General features: G+C 40.5%; 1 protein-coding gene across 1 annotated transcript in view; it reads right to left on the bottom strand.

Moving 5' to 3' along the window:
• The window catches only part of RALB (RAS like proto-oncogene B), a 49691-nt gene extending 42792 nt beyond the window's left edge, over positions 1-6899 (bottom strand). The window contains exon 1 of the mRNA XM_065637876.1: positions 6779-6899. The gene's annotated coding sequence lies outside the window, so the exon portion shown is untranslated. The remainder of the gene's footprint in view (positions 1-6778) is intronic.
• Between the last annotated feature and the right edge of the window lie 15302 nt (positions 6900-22201).

Raw genomic sequence — 22201 nt, 5'->3', positions numbered from 1 at the left:
CATAATTGGACAGAGAAGCAGGTGCTGGGGGGAGGCTGGGTGGAGTAATGAGCTGCAGGGGAACACCACTGTCCTCTGCTCCCTACCACCCCAACCTGCAAAACAAGCAGCAAATGAGAATCACAGTGGTGGAGGAGTGCTGCTGTTCTTACCTGCCCAACAAAGAGATAAGGCAGCAGGCTATGCAGGAGTGTTTTCTTTCACACATCTAAGCTCTCACAAACTCAGACAGACAGAAAGACAGCAACAACTCATCTGTACCATGGTGCTTTTTTTGCCCATCTCTCAGAAGCATGGGCAAGAGGCATTTTCTCTCCACTCCTTCTCTTTGCGATGATGCAGAAGCTTGCTCATTGGAAGTTCCATAGAAAAGGTGGTTCAGGCCAGGCAGAAGATCCTGCAGACCAGATTTGGCCGGTGGGCTGCATGTCGAACCATGCTGGCAAAGAATTTTCAAAAGTAATCTTTGTCAGCCTGACTACATCTACTGACTGTGCTGTACGTTCAGCCAATACTAAGAGCTTTTGGAAATCACCATCTATATCTGGACATAAAGACTTCTTACTCTATCCTTAGTCTTTCTGCAAACCTCCCCTTTGCATTAGGACACACTCTGCTCTTAGCAGGGCTACACAATCCTAATTGCAACACTGGGCAACATTATAAAGGAAATTATCATCACCCAAGAACTTAACACAGAACCTATGGCTTTTGGAGTTATCAGTCCTTACTAGAAAAAAAGAGACCGATATGAACAAGCTGGAGAATTATATTGAACTCGTAATCCTGACAACTGTAGCCAGTTTTATTTTTCCTTGGTTACCTCATTTGCTGTCACGTCTCTCCATTCTGGAGCAGAAACCCAGTGGACAAAGGATGGGATTAGGAATTTAGTAATTCAACTGCAGCCTCAGCGCTAGTTCCTATGTACTGTGGCCATGCGGTGATGGTTGCACAGTGTTAGGAAGGGGAGAGTTCTGCATCACAGTGCTGAAGTGGGAAAAGTACCATTCATAATTGTGTTTGATACTAAGTTGCTACGGTGTAGTTTCAGTAAGAAAAATGCTGTAATCCAAATGTTTCTGTCAGTTGGGAATACACCTTGTTTGTAAGATTACAAGAGTAGAAGTAATGTCCATCAGTCAAGTTTAAAAAGTGCATTTTGAGTAAAAATAAGGTCTTGGCTGACTGAGACTGGGAAAACTAGGACTGAAGGAGGTGGTATTTAAATCACAGTAGTATCAAAACTAGATGACAAAGCAGAGCTTTAAAAAGTCTTTCCGATGGAAAGGTTTGGGCCGGAAAGGGAGAGGAACAGAGGGTGCTGCTTACTGAGGGGAGGAGAGAGGAAACAATGATGCTATTGTGGCAGTGGAGCTGATGAAGGTCAAAGAAGATAAGCTCTAATTTGCATGCTTTCGAAACACTCACGCAAAGTTTGTGATTTTTTTTTAGTGAAAGATTAGGGCCAAGGGATGCTGTGGCCAGGGAGTTTCCTATATTTGTATGAATTGTAATCTAAAGTGCTTTAGTTTTTTAAGTGAAAAACAATGCCTTCAGCAACTTTATGCAAAGGATATCTGCTTTGCATTAGACTTGCCATATGCCTTCTGAAGAATTAGCTGTAAACGATCTGCACTTCACAGGAAGCTCTGGGAAGGGTCTGTCTAAGCTGTGGTATCTAGAGAAGCCAGTGCTGGACATGGAACAGGCAGCAAAGCTGTCCAGTCTGACTTTATCTAAGAGATACTAAGCAGAATATTTCCACCTTGAATACAAGCTTCGGTCACTCCCAGTTGAAGAACTGTGCCCAGTCTTTAACCAGACAGGAGAGAGAAGAGTTCCAAGGACACGGGACCATAGCTAGGTCTTGTGAAATGGATGGGAGGAGCCCTACAGGGGGAACCGCGCTCAGTTTCTTCTACAAACCTGTCTCCTAGGAAACAGTATTTGTCTGCATTAACATTCTTTACCTAGTACTAGATGTATAGAATGTGCCTAGGTTCACTGCTGCTTAGATTTGCCTCCTTTAGCATTCCTACAGCTTGCCAGAATGTCTGCTTCTGCAGAAACAAAGGTTAATTAAACACATCCGCCCATTAGAGCAAGGAGTGAACATTACAATCTGGCCCAGAGCTACCTTCTTCAGCTGTCAGCACTGAAAGACACTTGGAACCACAAATTAGTCCTCAAGCAAAACTAGTTTCAGCAGAAACTGCTTGTTTTATTGAACAGAGAAGTCTTTCCCCGTATTTACAGTTTCAGCTTGTGCTTGCCTCGCTGTGCCTAGTTCCAGCAAGAAACATTCTAGTGGTATTTTGCAAGTTGCATGATCCAAGTTTTTGTGGATCTTTACAGTGCCATGATTAACATGTAATAAGGAATGCTGGAAAAAATGTACCTTGCCTGCATTGCTAACTCCACCTTTTATAATTAATATAATTTAAGGTAACTGATATTGGATTTTTTTGTTACTTGTGGCATTCTTTACCTTTGTACTTTTCACTGTGCTTGCATAATGGAACTAAACTGGCCAACTCCCTCATTATGCATTTCTTTTCACTTTTCCGTTTCATTTTCTGGCTCCAATGTATAAGCATCATATTACCACAAATGCTTTCTCAATTCTGTGAGTCAAATCTACATAATAATATAGTCATTATATTAACTCCTCAGACTAGCACTATGGCTGTATCTCAGTTTGCTTCTCACTGTTGTATGGGGAACGAAGGCAGACAGCGTATACCTTTCACAAACAGTACTTGTTACCATGCCTATAATCCCAACTGCTTGAAGAATTGACATTCCTAAAATGTTTTCTTTCCGTGCTGAATCAACACAACCAGGCTGCAATAGAGCTAACAAAGAGCAGCGATTAGTAATGAGATTACTAAGGTAGGCAGGACACAATGAGGTTTTTGCTTAAGTAGGATCTGAAATAAAATTATGTAAAATAGCATGATGTCTATTTAATCATAAAGGCTGGCTTGTTTTCTCTTCAGTAATAGACGAAGCAAGTATAACTCTCTCTAGATCCAAAATTCAAGGCCCATATTTTGTCAGAGCTCTTCTCAAGTGTGATACTGTGCTGTGCATCCTCCATTCTCATTCAGATTATCCACAAACAATTTCTGATTTTCTCAAGCTGGCTCATTCTTCAAGCCTATTAGCTGAATCATTGCTGAAAAGGATGCTCTGCCCATGAACTGTGTTTCTACTGGTTTGGTTAGTTTTGATCAGACACACAGTTCACGAAGTCTTCTTTCTATTCCCAACACAGAAGCAAACACCTAGGCACATTATGATTTCAAATCCTCTTTTTCACAAATATTATCTAATGTTTGATTAAAATTTTCAACTTCTCAAACATCATTACCATTACATTTGATGGGTTAATAATAGGAACTACGGATAAAAGGCGACATGTGAAGTACCACAGAAATATTTTCAATCATTTGCATTGCTTCCTTGGGTTTGGCTTCAAAGTCTATGGAAGTCACGGAAGTGTCTTCTTTGTCCATTTTGAACTGGGCAACTCCTGCCTAGTTTTCAACAACCCCTCTGAAAGGCAGCATCTCTAAGCCTTGATAGATGGGCACAGACACAATGCTGTCCTGCAAACTGCTCAGCATTTGGCATCAGGCCATTTTCTAAAGTCTGTGAGAAAAACACCTTAGTTTCTAACAGCAACTGAAAGCAACGCTGGAGCAGTACTCAGACCAATATTGGACAGCTGATCACTGATGACAGAGCCCTAGTGACAAACTGTAAAACATGCTCATAATTAACATTTTAAAGAGAAGATTAACCCAAAAAGGAAAACAACATGGTAACTTAGAGAAGTATTGACCATGGAGAAGAAACAGAGTGGCCTTCTTGGAACATCCCTGGTTGGTTTGTTACTTGGAACCTTCTGTCCAGCCCCCAATTCAGTAGGCAAGATGTGACTCTTCTTTACAAGTATAACATGTTAAATTACTTTTGAGTTGTTTCCATAAATACAGCATGCCAATGCTTACTGACTGATTTTACCACCTAGGAGCTTTATTTGTATTCAGTAATGAAGCAGGTGAATTTTTAAGGTATTTTGTTGTTAAACTGCAATTAAGTTGGAAGGCTGCTTCCACAGCAATGCCCTATTCATTACATATGGCAAAAGTCTCATAAAAATCTTAGATCTGACCACAGCCCTGTGCTGTTCGTCTCACACACACCAAAAGTACTGTACGATACAAAGCATTGCGTAACCCTGCATAACAAACAGCAGTGTCTACACTCAGCTTTAACAGGGAGCAAGCCACGGTAATATCATTTCTTCATTCCCTCTCCTGAGACTCTTTCTATCTTATGCCTACATACATATTTTCTGGGCCATTTATTCTTTCCTATACTGAAGAATGCTATCAAACAGGTAAGATAGTGAGGATCAGAAAAATTTATATATGTCCTATAACATGAGCAAATATGTGGACGATACTCCAAAAAGCTATAAAGCTGCTGGAGCATACTATTAGCCTGAGCACACGTACTATTCATTTAAACATGTTTTCAAGGGTCGCACCTCTTTATATATCAGTTTATTCAGAGATGACACAGTGTGTAGTTCAGAACTGCACTTCTAAGCAGATATTTGTTAAAATGCAATTGCTGTTTTGTGCTTCAGGCTGCATTTTCATTTAGTCATGACAGCGTAACCAGCAGTCTATCTTTTGCTTTCTATGAGGCAATAACTTTGCTACGCTCCATTAATTAAAGCTATGGCTATTATTAAGTGGAACTGCTGTTCAGAGTATGAAAACGAGTATTGCTACATTGACAGCAAAGAGATTGCTGTGAGTTTTAAGTGTGTTCCTTATTTTTTGTGGATATCTGAGTGTATATTTTAAAGTTCAGGATTACTGTAAGCAAAACATATTCAGCTGATGTCTGAAGCAATAGTTGAACAACAAAGACTAAAAAAGTCCTAAGCAAGGAAAACTTTTGCAAGTATTTCAGCTACTTAGGTGATTAAAATATAATACTCCAACATTAAATTGAGAACAATTATTTTAATCAGTTAAGGAGTTCCTTCAACTTTAGAGTTAAGTCTAGTTTGATGATTAAAATACAGGGCAAGGAACCAGAAGACATAAACTCTATTTTCAGTGTTAGCAGTGACTCACTGTGTGATATTAAACAAGTCATTTAATTTAACTGTCTCACCTGTAAAATAAGGGAACATACCTCACAAGTTCTTTGCGAGATTAATTAATTAAACATTTGCTGAACACCTAACGTTTCTTGGATGTAAGATGGTGGAAAATTTATTATTAAACACATATATAAACAGGATACAACAGCAGAGATGGGTGGTTTCTAGAAAGGAAACTCACATCTCTTTCATCTTTGAGTATTTAAGCATGACAACAAAATAATTAACTATAGGAAAAACTGTGAGTGAAGCCCTTGAAAAGAGTGTATAAATTGAAAAAAGCATAGCCACAAACTAGACAGATCAAACTATAAGAATAAAAATACATTGTCCAGCAACTTTTAACTGAAGAGGAGTTTTTCCCTCACTATGCAGTTCAGCAGATAACAAAAAGCAATGATTTTTACTAACGTGCTGTGACCCTATGAATGATCTGATCAAAACCACAGTGAGCAAAGAAAAAATGGGTAGTGTGATCAATAACATATTCAAAAAGACTGTTTGGGGAAAGGACACAACCTATTTGCACTTTTCTGAAGCCAGTTATTGTTATGTTAAGTCTTCACAAAAATATCACTACTGCTTTCTCTTGGTGCCATTCAAAACAGAGTGAGGTCCTCACGTAAAACATAATAATAAATTTTTACAGCTTTGGAATTAACTTGTACCAGGGCAACATGAATAGGAAAACTCAGTTTTTCTATCCATTTACAAGCAACATTCTAGGTTAATAAATAACTTCTACAGTATCATCTGGTAGATCTAAATGCAAGCTGATTGTTTACTTTCATTGTAACATTTTTTACACTCTGAGTTCCAGATCATGCTAAGTTATTTGTATACTGTAAACGTAACCATAAACATATTTAAACATATAGTTAGCAAGTTTCTAAATTGGCATTGCAGAGACATCTAGACAAAACCTCAGGCCCTTCACCAAGAATGGCAGAACTTTAGCTTGGCATTACAGAGGTAAAGGACCGAGATGGAGAAGTGCAGAAATAACACCACCACCACCACCACCACCATCTATGTAATTATGCTAAAAAGAATCACTGACTCACTGTTAATGTTTACTTGGCCTGTATGCTTCAGGGATGAGCAGAGATTAGTACAGAAACTAGTTCTTTTATTCCTCTTTTATTTTGCTTATTACTAGCTAGTATTACTGCATTCATTACGTCAAGCAAGATTCAAAATCAACAAGAGGTACTTGTCATCCAACATTAGTACAATGCCATGTGCTCATGCGCAGCTGCTTGTGTAAATACATTTTAGCAGCTGTTTTTTCCTGTCCGTCCACAGCAAATGGGTATGTTGCCTCACACAGCACATGTACCTTGGCCCTTTCCCACACCTTTAATCCAGCCCCTGCACCCTGAGAGCCTCCTGCGTTGCTGCTATCCCTCAGCGCACCCCAGCTGGGCCAGGAATTGCCTTTCTCTTCTCACTTCAGCGACGGAAAATGACAGCGAGTTCTCTTTTCACTTCTAACTGCACACACATGTAAACACATAGAGAAGTCATCCTTTTCTGATGCAACTTCACAAGTTAGATGAATTGTTTGCTTTCTTAGCTGATACTCACTGTGCTTAAGGGGTCGTTAGTCCTAGAGCAGCAATTTCTGAAGGGGTATGAATAAGGCAGCAGGCAGACGATGGTAACAGCAGCTCCACTACAGTTTTGCAGACCAGTTCACACGGTGACTGTAGCTGGACTCCTCCTAGTGCCTCGGAGAGCTGCAAGAAAAGGGAAGGGCTCAGGATATGATATCATGTGCTCATTCTAAAAACAAGGAAACTGTTGCAGATGACTGAAGAGCAACAGCTTCAAAATTCCTGAATGGCCAATAACAGAGAATAAATTTCCTGCTTTACCTTCCCCAGTGAAAATTTTCAATAAAAACAAATGGCTAACTTAAAAAACAATATTTACATCACTACTAAGACTAGCCTAGGAGATGTATTACAGCCAAGCCACCTCAGAGCATTGTTTCGTGGTGTCTATGCTTCTGTCAGCTCTTAAGCGTTAAGCTTGTTACCAGGTCTGTCCAGGCACTTGCACCAGTCCCCAGCACAGCTGGCTCTGCGGCCACAGTTGCCTGCACGTAAGCCCCAAGGACCCACGTGTATCCACTCCTTGGCACTACCCTGACCTGTTTATTGCCTTTTTCACCAAAAGTAAAATCTTCTAAAATACCTAAGCGACTTAGGAATCTAATTAATATTTTCTGAAGTAATGTAAGCAAACAGGCTTGTAAATCTCATGGAAAGTCAATGTGATTTTGTGCAGATTTGCTGGGCTCAGTTTTACTCCTTAGATCCCTTTCTAATTGCAAGCCTGCTTTAGAAAAAAACAATCCATTTACAGGGCTATGTTAGTATGAATTTATTTCCCAGGTCATCATTTAGAACCTTTAAAAAAGAAAATAATAAACATTTGAAGCAAAAGGTGTCCTAACTCAGCATAATTTTTCTCAACTTGGATGTAGCTTTGAAGTTTGCTGTTTCTATTTCAGATCCAAAGAAGCACCTGCGTGCTTGGAAGCTTGTCTGTTCTTTCCAGCTTTATCAATTGGTCTGACAAGTTACTCATTTTTCTCTGAAGCTGTCAGGATATTTTTGTTTCTCTTATAATCCTATAAACCACCCTCAGAAGAAAATTTAGCACAGCCTTCAAGCACGCAACATTTTTATGTGGTGTTTGGAATTGCTAAATTCTCTGTTATGGCAGTCATTGTACTTGCCTTTCAGATTTCTTTTTTGTGTTAAAAATTTCCTGTGATTTTTTTTTTCATGTAATTCATCCCGGATTCAGCATTAAGACCACCCATGAGTGACATATTATAGTTTACCATCATTTTCAAGCTCCTGTATGTTTTTTTTGGTTTAATGGCTTGGATTTGGGGGAACTTTATAATATTAAAGTAGTTTAGTGATTGTGGATTTTATGTTTCAGTATTTGTCAGTACTCTTCTACTGAGCAGTACAACAGGGTGTTGCTCTTTCAGCTCTATTGTTTAAACAGAAATATTTTGCTGCCAGATTTCTTGTTCTATTTGTGCCCTTTGTTAGAGGAATTTCAATTTCAGGAACTTGCTCTATTTAAGAGGATAGTGGAAGAACAATACTTTATAATAAAATATTTATTAAACAGATGCTGGTATTATCAATGTTTGTTTATCCAATGGTGATGTGTCTCGTAACTAAACCAGCAGTAATAGTAAAATAAACAGGAACACAGAACCATTTTCTTCATAAAGATTTTAGGTATTTTCATAATTACTTGTACTTCTGAAGCAAGGATAAATCATCTTTAGTTGTTCTGTGCAGTAAAGGGTAGTGACACCTCAAATCAGGCAAACATCAATTGTGAGGTTGAGGAATGTGAATTAAGGTCACTAATACAGTCACTTTTGTAGAATTTTGGAAGTCCCTTCTCAAAACTGGGATGCAGTTTACATTTGTTTCTCTGCTTTCACCTTGATTTTTAGTAGTACTATAAAACCTATATAGGTGATCACCTGAATTTGAGATGTCCGACAACAGCAAAGAATTGTCACAGCTCTGGCATTGATTTAGACGTTTCTTGTATTCACACACTGGAACGCAAACCGCACCGGTAAATGTTCCGAGGGTGAGGCAGCTGGAACTGCTGCTTGCAATGGAGGCAGCCAGGTACCCCTGATCTGCTCCTGCTTCTCTCTGGCCACCCAACAAGGTTACTCTATAGCGCACATCTGGCTGCAGCACCGGCATCCTTGCTCGGAGGAGGTGGGTACTGCCTGTGTCGTGCTCCTCATCTCAGTCTGCAGGAAATAAAACAGATGGTACCTTGGAACATTCCGTCTGAGGAAATTCTGAAGACAACACACACATTAGTAACCAGGCCTTGAGTCCAGACAGATGAAACAAGCCCAGACTAACCACAGGCATGTTGGTGTTGATTCTCTTCTTGGTTGTCTACTGATTTTAACATCCATTTGACTTCATCCTGAATTACTTCAGTGCAAGCAAGATGAAAAGCAGACGAATTGTGCACAGCTTTGGTTTGTTTTGTTGTATTCCTTTTTCTTCTTGCCAGAAGACCATCTTTATCCTAGATGCTTGGGTTTCCTTCAAGATTTAGTTAGAACTATGGAATAATGAAATAATTTTGATTAGAAGGATTGACTGGAGATCATCTGGTCCTTTGCTCAGTCAAAACAGGGTTGCCTTCAAAACTAGGTCAGGTTGCTTAGTGCCTTGCCTTGTCCAGGTGTTAATAGCTCCAAGAATGGACATTCTAGTCTCACTGGGCGTCCTGTTTAAGGGTTTGAACACCCTCACTGTGAAGGTCCCTATGAAGTGTAACTCATGTTCCTCTGTGCATATATAAGGCTGGGATGTTTCCCCACATTAAAATACAACATCTGGTAGTAAACCTGGATGGGGAAGTGGTTTGGAGCTTGGGAAAGAGGTGGGAGGGAACTACAATATAGGGAAATGAGGAAAATCCCAGATTTGAGTTTTATAAAAGGCAGGTGGAGAAACAGTGGTGAGTGGGAGTAAAAGGGATCATGGCAGGGATGGAGAAAAAAAAAGGGCTGTTTCACAGGTCAGGCAAGGTTGTGTGTGGGAGGACAACTTGGATGATGAGAAGGCAGCAGGACCATAACTAAAATGGTCACCACCTCCAGATTTGGGTACCGCTCATGTCCCTAAATAAATCTTCAATGGTGTGCTGTAGCTAAAAATATCTTGCCAGTTCTGGCATGAAGTTCATTACAGGAGCTTGCAGACCATTTTGCTTTCTTAGGTTCCCTGTGCAATTTCAGCTGGATGGTAACTTCACATTTAAGACAGTGCAGTGTTGTGGTCTGCTACTGTTCTGTTCCAGAGAAAGCTGGCTTTTTGTAGAAAGAGGTACAGGTCCTGCAGCATACCAACATGGACAACACATGATATTATACTGGAGTTTGTTTCTAGATAACTCCAGTTTTGATCACAATTAATTCTCTCAGAGATCTCTGGACTAAGACATGCCTTATAAATATATGGAAAGATTGTTCTTCATGACAATACCAAGGAGTTGGAGGAATGAGAAATTTTAGTTGTAGCACTATAGGGTATAAAACATTTTCCAGCATTAATAGAAAGGATAAATAGAAATTGGGGAAGAACACTTTTCCTTTTCTGATTATTTAATTGCTCAGGAAAATTCAGTGTGACTGTTAAAATTGCTCTCAGGTGTCCAAGACCAACGTCAGCAGCAATTGCATTTTGCAGTAGCAGAAAGCAAAGAGGAATCTGGATGTATGAAAAGAGAGAAAAGATCTTTAAGAAGGGCGAGATGTTTATGTTCCTAAGAACTGAACACCGGGTGATTTAGTATAGGAAATCACATTTAGTGATGTAAACATATTAACTGATGAGTCCTCACAATACCATTGTGAAGTAGCCTCACCTCCATCCCTGGGAAAGTGATGGAACACCTTATCCTTGGTGCCATCTTAAGACATATCAAGGATAAGAGGGTCATCAGGGACAGTCAACATGGCTTCACCAAGGGGAAGTCGTGTTTGACCAACCTCATAGCCTTTTATGAAGACGTAACAAGGTGGATTGACGATGGCAGAGCAGTGGATGTGGTCTACCTTGACTTCAGCAAAGCATTTGACACCGTCTCCCACAGCATCCTCACGGCAAAACTGAGGAAGTGTGGACTGGATGATCGGGTAGTGAGGTGGACTGCAAACTGGCTGAAGGAGAGAAGCCAGAGAGTTGTGATCAATGGGGCGGAGTCTGGTTGGAGGCCTGTATCTAGTGGAGTGCCTCAAGGGTCAGTTCTGGGACCAATACTGTTCAATATATTCATCAATGACTTGGATGAGGGAATTGAGTGTACTATCAGCAAGTTTGCTGATGACACCAAGCTGGGAGGAGTGGCTGACACGCCAGAGGGCTGTGCTGCCATCCAGCGAGATCTGGACAGGCTAGAGAGCTGGGCGGGGAAAAATTTAATGAAATATAACAAGGGGAAATGTAGAGTCTTGCATCTGGGCAGGAACAACCCCAGGTTCCAGTACAGGTTGGGGAATGACCTATTAGAGAGCAGTGTAGGGGAAAGGGACCTGGGGGTCCTGGTGGACAGCAGGATGACCATGAGCCAGCACAGTGCCCTTGTGGCCAAGAAGGCCAATGGCATCCTGGGGTGTATTAGAAGGGGGTGGTTAGTAGGTCGAGAGAGGTTCTCCTCCCCCTCTACTCTGCCCTGGTGAGACCTCATCTGGAATATTGTGTCCAGTTCTGGGCCCCTCAGTTCCAGAAGGACAGGGAACTGCTGGAGAGAGTCCAGCGCAGGGCCACAAAGATGATTAAGGGAGTGGAGCATCTCCCTTATGAGGAAAGGCTGAGGGAGCTGGGTTTCTTTAGCTTGGAGAAGAGGAGACTGAGGGGTGACCTCATCAATGTTTATAAATATATAAAGGGTGGGTGTCACGAGGATGGAGCCAGGCTCTTCTCGGTGACAACCAACAGTAAGACAAGGGGCAATGGGTTCAAGCTGGAACACAAGAGGTTCCACTTAAATTTGAGAAGAAACTTCTTCTCAGTGAGGGTGACAGAACACTGGAACAGGCTGCCCAGGGAGGTTGTGGATTCTCCTTCTCTGGAGACATTCAAAACCCGCCTGGACGCCTTCCTGTGTAACCTCACCTAGGTGTTCCTGCTCTGGCAGGGGGATTGGACTAGATGATCTTTTGAGGTCCCTTCCAATCCCTGACATTCTGTGATTCTGTGATTCTGTGAAGTAGGGAAGCATTATACCTTATTTTGACAGATGGAAAAACATGGACAGAAAAGGCTAAGTTCTTACCAGGATCCTTGCCAGCTTCTTTCAAAGTAATTTCCAAGGAAGATCTTTCCCTGCAGAAAGCTTGTAGCTACAGGCATGTCTCCAGGTTTCCCTCTGTTACTGTGGGAGAACAGAGGTGGTCACAGGTGTTGAAGCTACTGGCCTGGCCTTTTTTGGAGCTCTGACTGGGTTATAATATGAACCGAGAACAAGCAGAAACAACCTTTTCTATATGATGACTCACCTTGCCAGAGAAAGATTAGTCAATGGAAATTTGTATCTGCCTGTACTAGTTAGTAAATATGTACCCATCCCTGTGTAAGGCCAGGGGCAAAGTGCTGGGCAGCGGGAGTGGAAGCCTGAGTTGAGTAGTCATAGATTTCTTGCTGCGGGCACTCCACCATCAACAGAAGCAAGAGCAGAGGAGTCCCAGGCTGATTTCCAGTATCGTAACAGACTTTACACTTGAAGCATGTCAGGTGCTGTCTCGGCTCTCCCATTTACCCTTTCCGCTCACAATCTGTGCAAGGAATACTCCAGCCTTTCTCCACCACACACACTTTTCACCTAATCTTGGGTCAGTACAGGACTGCTAATTTTTCCTAGATCTTTCTACACGGGACGTTATTCAGTCCAAAGCTCACATAACTTTAGATTCATTTTGTACTGCCCTATTAATCAGTAAAGTGGTAATGCGGTAACCAGAACCTTGTAGTGGCAGAGGTAAGTAGAGATTTAAGAAGTCATTACCTTCTTATTCAATAAACATTTGTTAAAATGCCTGCCCACTTCTTTTTCTTCATTCTGTAGTTTACCACACTTGCATCAGAGAACTTCCTATGTCGGGTGCACCTTGGCTTTACCATTCTTTCCCAGAAGTGTTTGAAATAGACTTGCGTATTCGGCACCTAAAAGAAATTCAGCTTATTTTTCCCTAATACTGGTGAATGCAGTTTGAATGTTGTCAGCAATAGGGTTTTGGTATACCTGTGTTCACATCCTATATATAGCCTTCGCAACAAGTCCAAACAGAAAAATCCTTTGGAACCCCTCTTCATTGAAACTTCTCTCTACAATGAACTATTGTTGAAACAAACTTGGAGATAAACGAGACCTCAATAATATAACTTTGTGCCTGCTAGTGCACCTAGAACTTCAGGAGTTAAAAAACCTGAAAACTCTATCACATAAATAAAGGCTGCTAACACCTCTCTCTAAAGAAATCCTTTAATTAATCTTAATGATCCAGGGACCATCATATACTCAGTGTGTTCACTACTCTTTAATCATAGGACATTAATAAAGGCCCTGCTTCCAGTGTACCTTGATGGAACAAGAAATCCTGTAAATTCAAGCCTCCAACAACATCAGCCTGAACCACCAGGCCCAATCCCTGTGTCCCAAGCTCCTAATGCAATCTGAACTGTGTTTAAATAACTGTTCCTATATCATTTTAATGGCATGTACACGGGTTGAGAATTTCTCTCTGAACCTTAGCATAGGATATGGACTTGGAACTGGTGTGTCAGAATAGGACTCTTCGCTTCTTTATTCATGATTTTCTTCATTTCACCAAGGCCTACAAGCTTGCAGTTTGGCCTGTTCAGAGGAGAAAAGGAAAATAAAATCCACTTGTTTAGCAAAGGATTTTCTTTATCATCACTTTTTACCCTTAAAGAAACCTCCTAAGATAAACATCTTTGCAAAATAACACGTGGTTTGTCTTTTCTCAGTCTGATCTCACTTCTTTGGCTTCCAGGTTTTATCAGCATCTCAGGTAAGAGATGAGCAGTTGCTCTCTCCAGATTATTTGTCTTAATATTTGGCAATGATTTGCTCTCCTTTGCAGAGAAGCCTCCCTCTTGATATGTAGGCTGCCTCCCTTAGTTACATGCTCCAGACAAAATACTCCAGCTCCATCTGCATAAATTGGATTAGTTGTTCTGTGGGGTGAGGATAGGAGTGAGAGACAGTCAGAGATGACAGCCCTTGACTGCCTGACATTGGTCTCTCAATTTTAGTTATTCCAGGAGAGGTCAAGCACTGTCCCTGATCTAAGCAGTATAACAGACTGACACAGACCACCTGGACTTTCTGTACAGACTAGAAAAAGACAGCATGGCAGACCTAATACAAACCCAGGCTCATAATACAAAGCCAGTTTACAATTTGATGCAGATATTTTTGCTTCTACAATGTGCATCTTGTCTTTTGTAATAAAAGCTATGGGGATGCCATGTAGTTATTGGTTAGGATAAGAACAAAGGAGAGAGGAAAACATGACTCAGAGTGGGTTACTTGTTAAAGAAACTCATTATTTCAGTATTAAAATAGGAAACACATTGCAGAGAAATGAAAGTTCTCCATTTAAGTGCTCTTCGCAGTTATTCTTAGTCATTTTAAGTTATCAAGTATCACCTGGTCTAATTAATCAGATCTTGAATTACCATGCATAAAATAAATCTGCTTATTTTGGAGAAGAAAAAATATATAGGGTTGTGTTGTGTGATTTGTCCCTGTTTCTTATCCATCTATCCTGTACCCCAACTTCTCCTAATGAAAGAGGATGTTATGTCGTCCTGAAAATAGATAACAAATACATTTTAACATGTGTAAGTTTCAAAGTCAGCTCATCTCTTCACAAGGAGATAAAAACCACAAAAATAAAATTAATCACAGATTATCTGACTCAGCTAAAGTAATTTCATATATTCAAATTGCATTTCAATGACTGAGGTCTTTAATTTAGCCTAATGTTCACTGAATTGTCTACTTTGCGCAACAAGGTACCTTTCTAAGCAGACCATTTTCATTTGCTCAATTCCACTGAGCCACTAGATGTCCTCCGTTCCTACAGAAAGCTCCAAATATGAGACAATCCATCATTAAGCAGCGGGACTAAGCTGGAACTCGAGCAGTGCCGAAGCATGTTTGTGTTCATAGCATGCAGGGTTTTCCTGTAATGTATGCAGGTCCTTTGAATCATGCCATTTGGTGTGATTCTATAAATCATGGCAATTCCAAATGCTGATGTGCCAAATACACAACAAACCAAATTGTGTTTGGACAAAGTGTATATACAGCAAATAAAAAAAGTCAGATGAGGCTGAAGACATGAAGATGACATTGAGCAAAATAGGCTACAAATCAATGTATCACGGAGTAAACTGGCTCATTCCATTCACAACTATTCATTGACAACAGCATTTTCCACATACATGTGTTATTACAGATTTTTTTTGCTATTCATGAAGTAAAATGGCACAGCCTTTCTTGGCAGTCAGACTAGATCTTATTTATTTAAAGCATAGATTTGACTGTAGTGTAGTTGGGGCATGGGTGGTCCATGCTACTGTGTGGATTTAGACAATTACAGACTAGCTGGGGAATGGTCACTTCAGTAGCAGAGTGTGAATGCTGCACCATGTAAAACAGACACAATACCAATAAAGGCATTTGACTTCCACTGGTGATGGGGAAAGCAAAGTAAAACATGCTCTAAAGGAAACAAAATGTTTCACGAAGTAAATAGTGTCAGGAAGCTGCTTGCAACTGCCTATGAGCTGTACAACTCCCTTTTCCCTTCCTGCACCCTATCTGCCTTCAGCAAGTTTCCTCTGTGCACACAGACCTGACCCCCATTAGTTAATTTATACCATCAGCATTTTGCAAGACGCTGCCACAGAAGCGCTGCGTCTCTAATTCTCGTTTGGAAACTTCCTCAGATTAGGACTCACTTCCTTGGCATTTTAAATTCATGGACTGGAAAGGGAAAGGTCACATCTAAAGAAAAAACTCAAGAAACCCTTCCTCTAGATTAGGTTTGCTTTTCAAGTCACGTGAGCGGTGGCAAATTACATCTGTATGAGAAACTCCCATAGCCTTTTGGGCTTTTTGCCTCACCAATATGTTTAAGGCAGGAGGTCACAGCATTTCTTTTCCCAGTTGTATTTGAAATTTGTCCTGAAAAATAAGGGTGCTGTCATTTTTCAGTAAGGATACATACAGAGGGTTCTGCCACCTCGGTGTTACTTGTTTCTTAATCTTAATGGCACTGGCTGAATGATATGGATTTTCATTGGTAATTAAATATCAGATCATGGTGCATGCTCTCAATGTTATTTATGCTTTTAATGCCTGATGATTTCAGAGGGAGCATATGCATCTAAATGCCTTTATGAGTCTTAGTCCTGGCCTTAAAAGATGAATGGAAAAAATAATGCAGTTCTCAAGAACGTATTTGTTTGTCGAAGGCATTGTCAAAGCACAGAGCACAGAGAACTGCAAATGTAAGAATTAAAACCACAACATTCTTATGGTCTTCTCTACTCGAGGCCTTTGAACTCTTCTTTTTCACTCTCCCAGGTGTCCTCAGATTGACTCCACTGGAATGAGCGATGGTTGAAGAGATGGTGTGTACAGCATCAACTGTTTCTGACCCTTAAATTACTGCATTGTCTAGAGCTGCTCAGATGATAGTTAATGACAACCTTGCAAGTAATATACTGTGTATTGGTGACCAGCTCCCACTAGGCCATTTACCAGCGATACCAGAGAGGGTCAAATCCAAAGCTCAGTGACCATCAATGTGAAATTTTCATTGTTTTAAGTGGGAATTGTATCAGACTGTTATTTCCACTGATGAAAGATAAACCATCTTGGGGCTAATAAATCTTACAGTTCCATATAATCCCTGGTGTTCTTTCCAATACTTAATAGCTCTGCTCTGACCAGTTATTTAAATTAGTCTGAAGCTAAATGGATTTTTTCATAGGCTAATATGTACATTACACAGAATCTCCTTTCTCCTCCTGCTTACTCTTGTTGTTGGCCATCTTTTTAATAGGAAACTGAGAACTAAAAAATGGAGAGAACAGAATGACCTATTGAACCAATTTCACTCCACAGCATAGCTGACAGGAAAACAGCTGCCTCAGCTCAGGGTTCCTGGAATGGAAAACCAGATGTTTCTTGGCTACATTTAACAGATGTTATTCCAGTTCGAAACAACATTTTTAAATGCAGATCCCAAGAGTTTATGTATTTCCAAAGTATTTGAAGAATGGGAAAGTGGAAACTTCTTGCAAGTCTTCAAGTAGTGCCAAGTGTGCCTTTTTTCTTTCTTTCCCCTCACCCCCACTTTTATTTTCCCAAATGAACTTCTCCACTTTGGCATTCCTGTGGCTGATATGTACACCAGAACATGCACGAGTGCCTACATGCTTTAGACAATCAGATTGGGTAGATTAACATTGCCACAAATTTAGCATGTGACCTTCGGCAAATCACTTGATTTCCCCGTATCTCAGTTCTCCACTTGAGCTACCTAGAACTTGTAAGCTCTCCATGACAGTGTCTTTCTCAGCTACCGGTATCTAGTGCAAAGAAACCATAAATAAGAACATAGGTCTGGGCTATTACCATAAAATAGATTTTTTTAGTTAACTACCAGCTATTCGGTAAATGGCGACAGCACATAAAAGAAAGCAGGAGAAGACACAGGTTCTTTACAGGATAATTGCAGACCATCCTTGTCACCTGCAAATGCTGTAAGTCCCAGCATAAAGTCAAGGGATGGAAAGGCAAAGGTGTGAGAAGACAAGAGCTTCCATCCTATTCTCTGAAGAGATTCAGGTTGCTGTGTTCTTCACCTACAAAAGCCAGTCCTTACATCAGAGCTTCTTCCCAGGGTGGCAACATTCTGCTAGGGCCCTGGTGACCCTCAAAATAAGCCAAAACCAGGGAGGGCAGGAAAGGTACGCTGAAGCACTTACCCTGAGCCTGCCAGGTTTGCCTCTGAGAATATTTAGCATGCATACTGGAACTCTTCTGTCAACTATCACAGAATTAGTGTGATATTATTCTCATGCTACAAATAGAGAAAATGACAGTATGCAAGTGATAAACAAAAATGTAAGTTAAAGAACCAAAGTCTGTGGAATTGCATTCTGAAGAATAAGCTTTAGCCCATATTTACACAATTTCCTTCTTCCAGTTAGGCCAAGTAAATCACAAGAGCTGGCTGTGACAAAGCACTCTAAGCACTTCCTTCTCTGGCTGAAACCAGAGATATGCTACCAGCCTCAAAGCAGAAAACGCCTCAGAATAAACTGATTACTATGACTAGCTCTCTTGTTGGCTTTGGTGGAAGCAAAGTTGGAGAAGATGACTTTGCTGAAAGAGGTCTTGAACTTATCCGACTTCCCTGATATTCAGAGTACTGTACAGCTTTGGAGTTGGGGGAACTGAAGCTCTTTATGAGGCAGAGGGTTATCACCATTTATACCAACAGAAAAGGAGCAGAAGCACCAATTTCATGAAGATATTTCCCTGATGTTGAAATATACTTGCAGAAATTTCCTGGTATTCTTCCATACCCTGCATTGATATATAACACATGTACATTAATAAAGATAACATGTTTGGCTTAATGTAAAGAGTTACTGTGGATACGATTCTATTTCACTAGAGAGCTGACAATCACAACTTTTTTAAAAGTAAATTTAGTCTAAAATTGACTCCTTCTCAGAAAACTAAATACTTTCTGAAAAAAAAATATCGACTTTCACACAATGATTGTTACATGTGAAAATAAGTGAGACATTTTTCAAATATTACAAAATAAAAGCGTAATACTTAGGATTAGAAATGATTGAAACATTCTCCAAACATTTTAAATACCTAGACTGGAAACTTTAAGACAAAGAATTCAGATGTTGACTTGTGGAATGAAGATAGCTTCTTGTTTTACAGCCAGACATGAAAGGATTTTCTTGTATCTTTATAGAATAGTCTGTATAATACAGCAGCCTTAAGGGTAAAAACACCGGCATGTAAAAGCATTAAGGTCAATTAGAATTTAGTGTAGCCTGTAACAACACAGAAGAACTGGAGCTGGGTGCTCTTTTTCTTTCGTAGCCACAGTCATTATGCCTGTTCTTTGTATTTAAGTTTCATAAATAGTTCAAAACTTTATCAATAGAATTAATAGCCAAAATATTGCTTCTCAACATCTAGTTTGTATTCTTCTCCCATTTATGCTGGTGCAACTCTAAATGAAGCTGAATGCCTTACGTGAAGCCACTCCAAATTTATGACGGTATAAAGAATGAGTCAACTTGGTTCTTTTTCTGTAGAAGACGTCTGTATTTGCAGCCAAACAAAACCGGGCACAGTTACATCCTCTGTGGCACAGGAGTGCCATCCAGCGGTCACTCCCAAACCTGTATCTGCCGGAGCCAGCCCCGCAGAGGAGACCGCAGCCGTCCAGCTTGTACCTGCCGGCCTGAGAGCTGCGAATCCAGACCCCCCAGGAGCTATTGCTAGGCCGAGAGAACATGCTGTTGAAGATTAATACCTTTTTTTAAAACAAACAAACAAACCAGTTTTTCATATTGAAGCAGTTGAGACAATGACTGTAGGTTGTCGCTTGCCTGAGAGCAGGAGTGCGCTGAAGTGGGAGGCTCCTGGGCTGCCAGCCTGGGAAGCTCTACGTGCCACCGTCCTAACGTGCATTGCATCTCAGCTAATCAGCTCCGCTACTTTGCAGCCCGCTCGGGTGGCGCAGCGTTACCCAGTTCTGATAGGAACACGGCAATGCGAATTTGAGCATCTCTGCACAGAGCTTCACCAACCGCTCTACGTGTCCTGTGCAGGGTCGCAAATGGGAGTGATCAAGCTTTGAAGCTGGTTTCAGGTGCATACTCATGCACCCAGACATCAGCGTGACTACTGGTATCTCTGATCTGCAAAGATGAAGCCCTGAACTCAGACCTTTCACTTCCTAGATAAATGCTTTTCCTGCTCTAGTGTATCATAAAAATGTATTTTAGAGGGAACGGGTACAGTTGTAGTTCTGAAGACTCCGTCCCACTGGCATCCATCAGAGGAGTTTGAAGATCACCTCTTGAACAGAGCTGCTCAGGGGACTTGTATGAAGTAACACATAGTTTTTAGTTTCTGATTGAGTTGAGATATGAATGAGTGCCAAGCTGCTTAGCCCTGATGAACTGGTGTAGATCTGGGCACTTACAGAGAGGCTCTATACAGCAGAGTAGCTTATGTAAAAACACAGAAGGTGGTTTGGGAATTTAGGCATGATGCAAGGTCAGTCACAGCTCACTGTGGTTTTTCACCATCTACGTTTTAGTTTAGGAGCTCAAATTCTACTCTAAACCCTTATTTCTTAAACTTGTCCTGTAGACAATAAAACAAATTCTGGTTAAATCCCCATGTATTTAATGCAGATTTACTCATCTACCTTATTCCTCATCACGTCCTCCCCCCATCTGCAACATTTTCTTTTGTAGTTAACTGTATCTCTTGCAATGCAGATGTGTATGAATGATTATGAATGATTCATGGATTTGTTTGGTCTGATTGCCCACAGATTAAATCATTTTGTACAATGTTGCTGTTAACATTCTACACTTATCTTACTTCTAAACAGAAATTAAATTATCTGGTGTTGTGGGGTCGCCGTTGCAGATAATACTTGCAAAGCACATACTTGCAGGGCAGAGAACTCATCCCAACAAGCAGCCATTCCTGCAATGGTCTCTTCAGGAGACGTAGAAACAGGAGAAAGGGTACTTTTATTTCTAGGTAAAATTCCATTTTGATGCATCTCTTGCAATCACATGTAAGACGAGATACCAAAGATTCAGCTTGCTCCCATGAGCAATGCAGCAGTGGAGTTTCTGCTTCTCTGTAAGAGACCAGTAGGCTGCATATAAAGAAACTGACAATTTTCCATTATTTATACGGTCTTCTAGTTCTTCTGCTTCACATTTCACTCTGTTCAGGAATGATCGGGTATGCACTAAAATGGTACAAATAAACTACTTTACCTAGAATTGGCCTAGCCTAAGCAGTCATATCCAAAGCTATCTGAAATGCTAAGGAGCATGGCAAAGAAATTCTACACAAACATTCTCCACTGACAAATAAATACTTGGATGCTGAAACTAAGACTTATTTTTCAGGAGTAAAATTAATATAATTTGACCTATGAATTTAGTGTGGTACAACTGCTTTGAAAGTAAGAGACGAGTAAATGAGGTCTTTGTATGTTTGGTAGCAATCCTCATATTATAGACATGCAGTACCATGAAACAAAGGGTCATTTATGTTTCTTAGTTCCATAGCAGATAAGCCAGAAAAATATATCCTCAGACATTTTCAAACAAGACTGATTCCTTTCCTGCTAATGAAACCCACACTGCAATCCATTATTCATTAAAACTTTACGAAAAGCCCTTCAAGCTCCTCACATCAAAACAAAGCAAAACCCAAAAAGCTTATTACCAGACCTATAGATATTATTTGGTATCATTGGGATTTATACTGTTTTCTTGCATTTTTTTCCCCGTAAAACAGGACAAATCTTTTGACAGTCTTTTCTCAGGTGAACTGCCTTCTCCAAGATAGGATTTTTATTGCAGGCTCCTGTGCAGAGTTAGTGCTACCTTATCTGCTTGGAACGTGAGCTCTCAGTCATTGCAAAAGGCTGCAATGGGCAGTTGCAGTGACAGGATTAATATCAACTTGTTTTTCAAGCGAAGCTTTGGAGCAAAGGTAGGATACAGAGAAAATCACAGTTTACACTTCTGAAACCTTTTTCCAGGCTTGCCATTTAGGAAACAAAAAATATTGAAGGGGGGGTGTGTCTAAATTTAGTGAAGCCTTGATACTTTTCACATTGATTGGACTAGAAATGAAAGGACAATTGGCACAATCGCATCCATCCAGGGTGCAGACCTCAAAGGATGAGCCAAAACAAAGTGCTCCCCGCAGATATAGGAGGATCTGCCACCTCCTGTTTCTAGTGTGGACAACATAACAACGGAAATAATTAATCTTTTGTTTAAATAAAGCATTTGGGGAAAAGGCTAAAAATAAACACTGATTCATTCCTTGTCAGGGAAGTTTCTCCTGTCAATTATCACATTGTTACTGCTGTTTTTAATCTAGTCAGATGGTGAGATTGGCAATCCCTTCTGCAGGGGCTTCTGGGTGTTATTTTGTAGAGAATCTTGCTTGAAGGACTGATTACTGCTTTTATGGGAGCCAGTGGGAGTTTGGCCACAGTCCTTCACGCATGTTAATTTGAGGGACTTCCAAATGTTCGCTAATGATCTCAGAGTTCTTTTTATGAAAAATGTGGGGGTTTGGTTT

The sequence above is a fragment of the Caloenas nicobarica genome, chromosome 6 (assembly GCF_036013445.1).
Source record: "Caloenas nicobarica isolate bCalNic1 chromosome 6, bCalNic1.hap1, whole genome shotgun sequence".
Classification (NCBI taxonomy): domain Eukaryota; kingdom Metazoa; phylum Chordata; class Aves; order Columbiformes; family Columbidae; genus Caloenas; species Caloenas nicobarica.
Note: the sequence above shows the minus strand (reverse complement) of the source record. Positions and strands in the feature narration are given on the sequence as shown.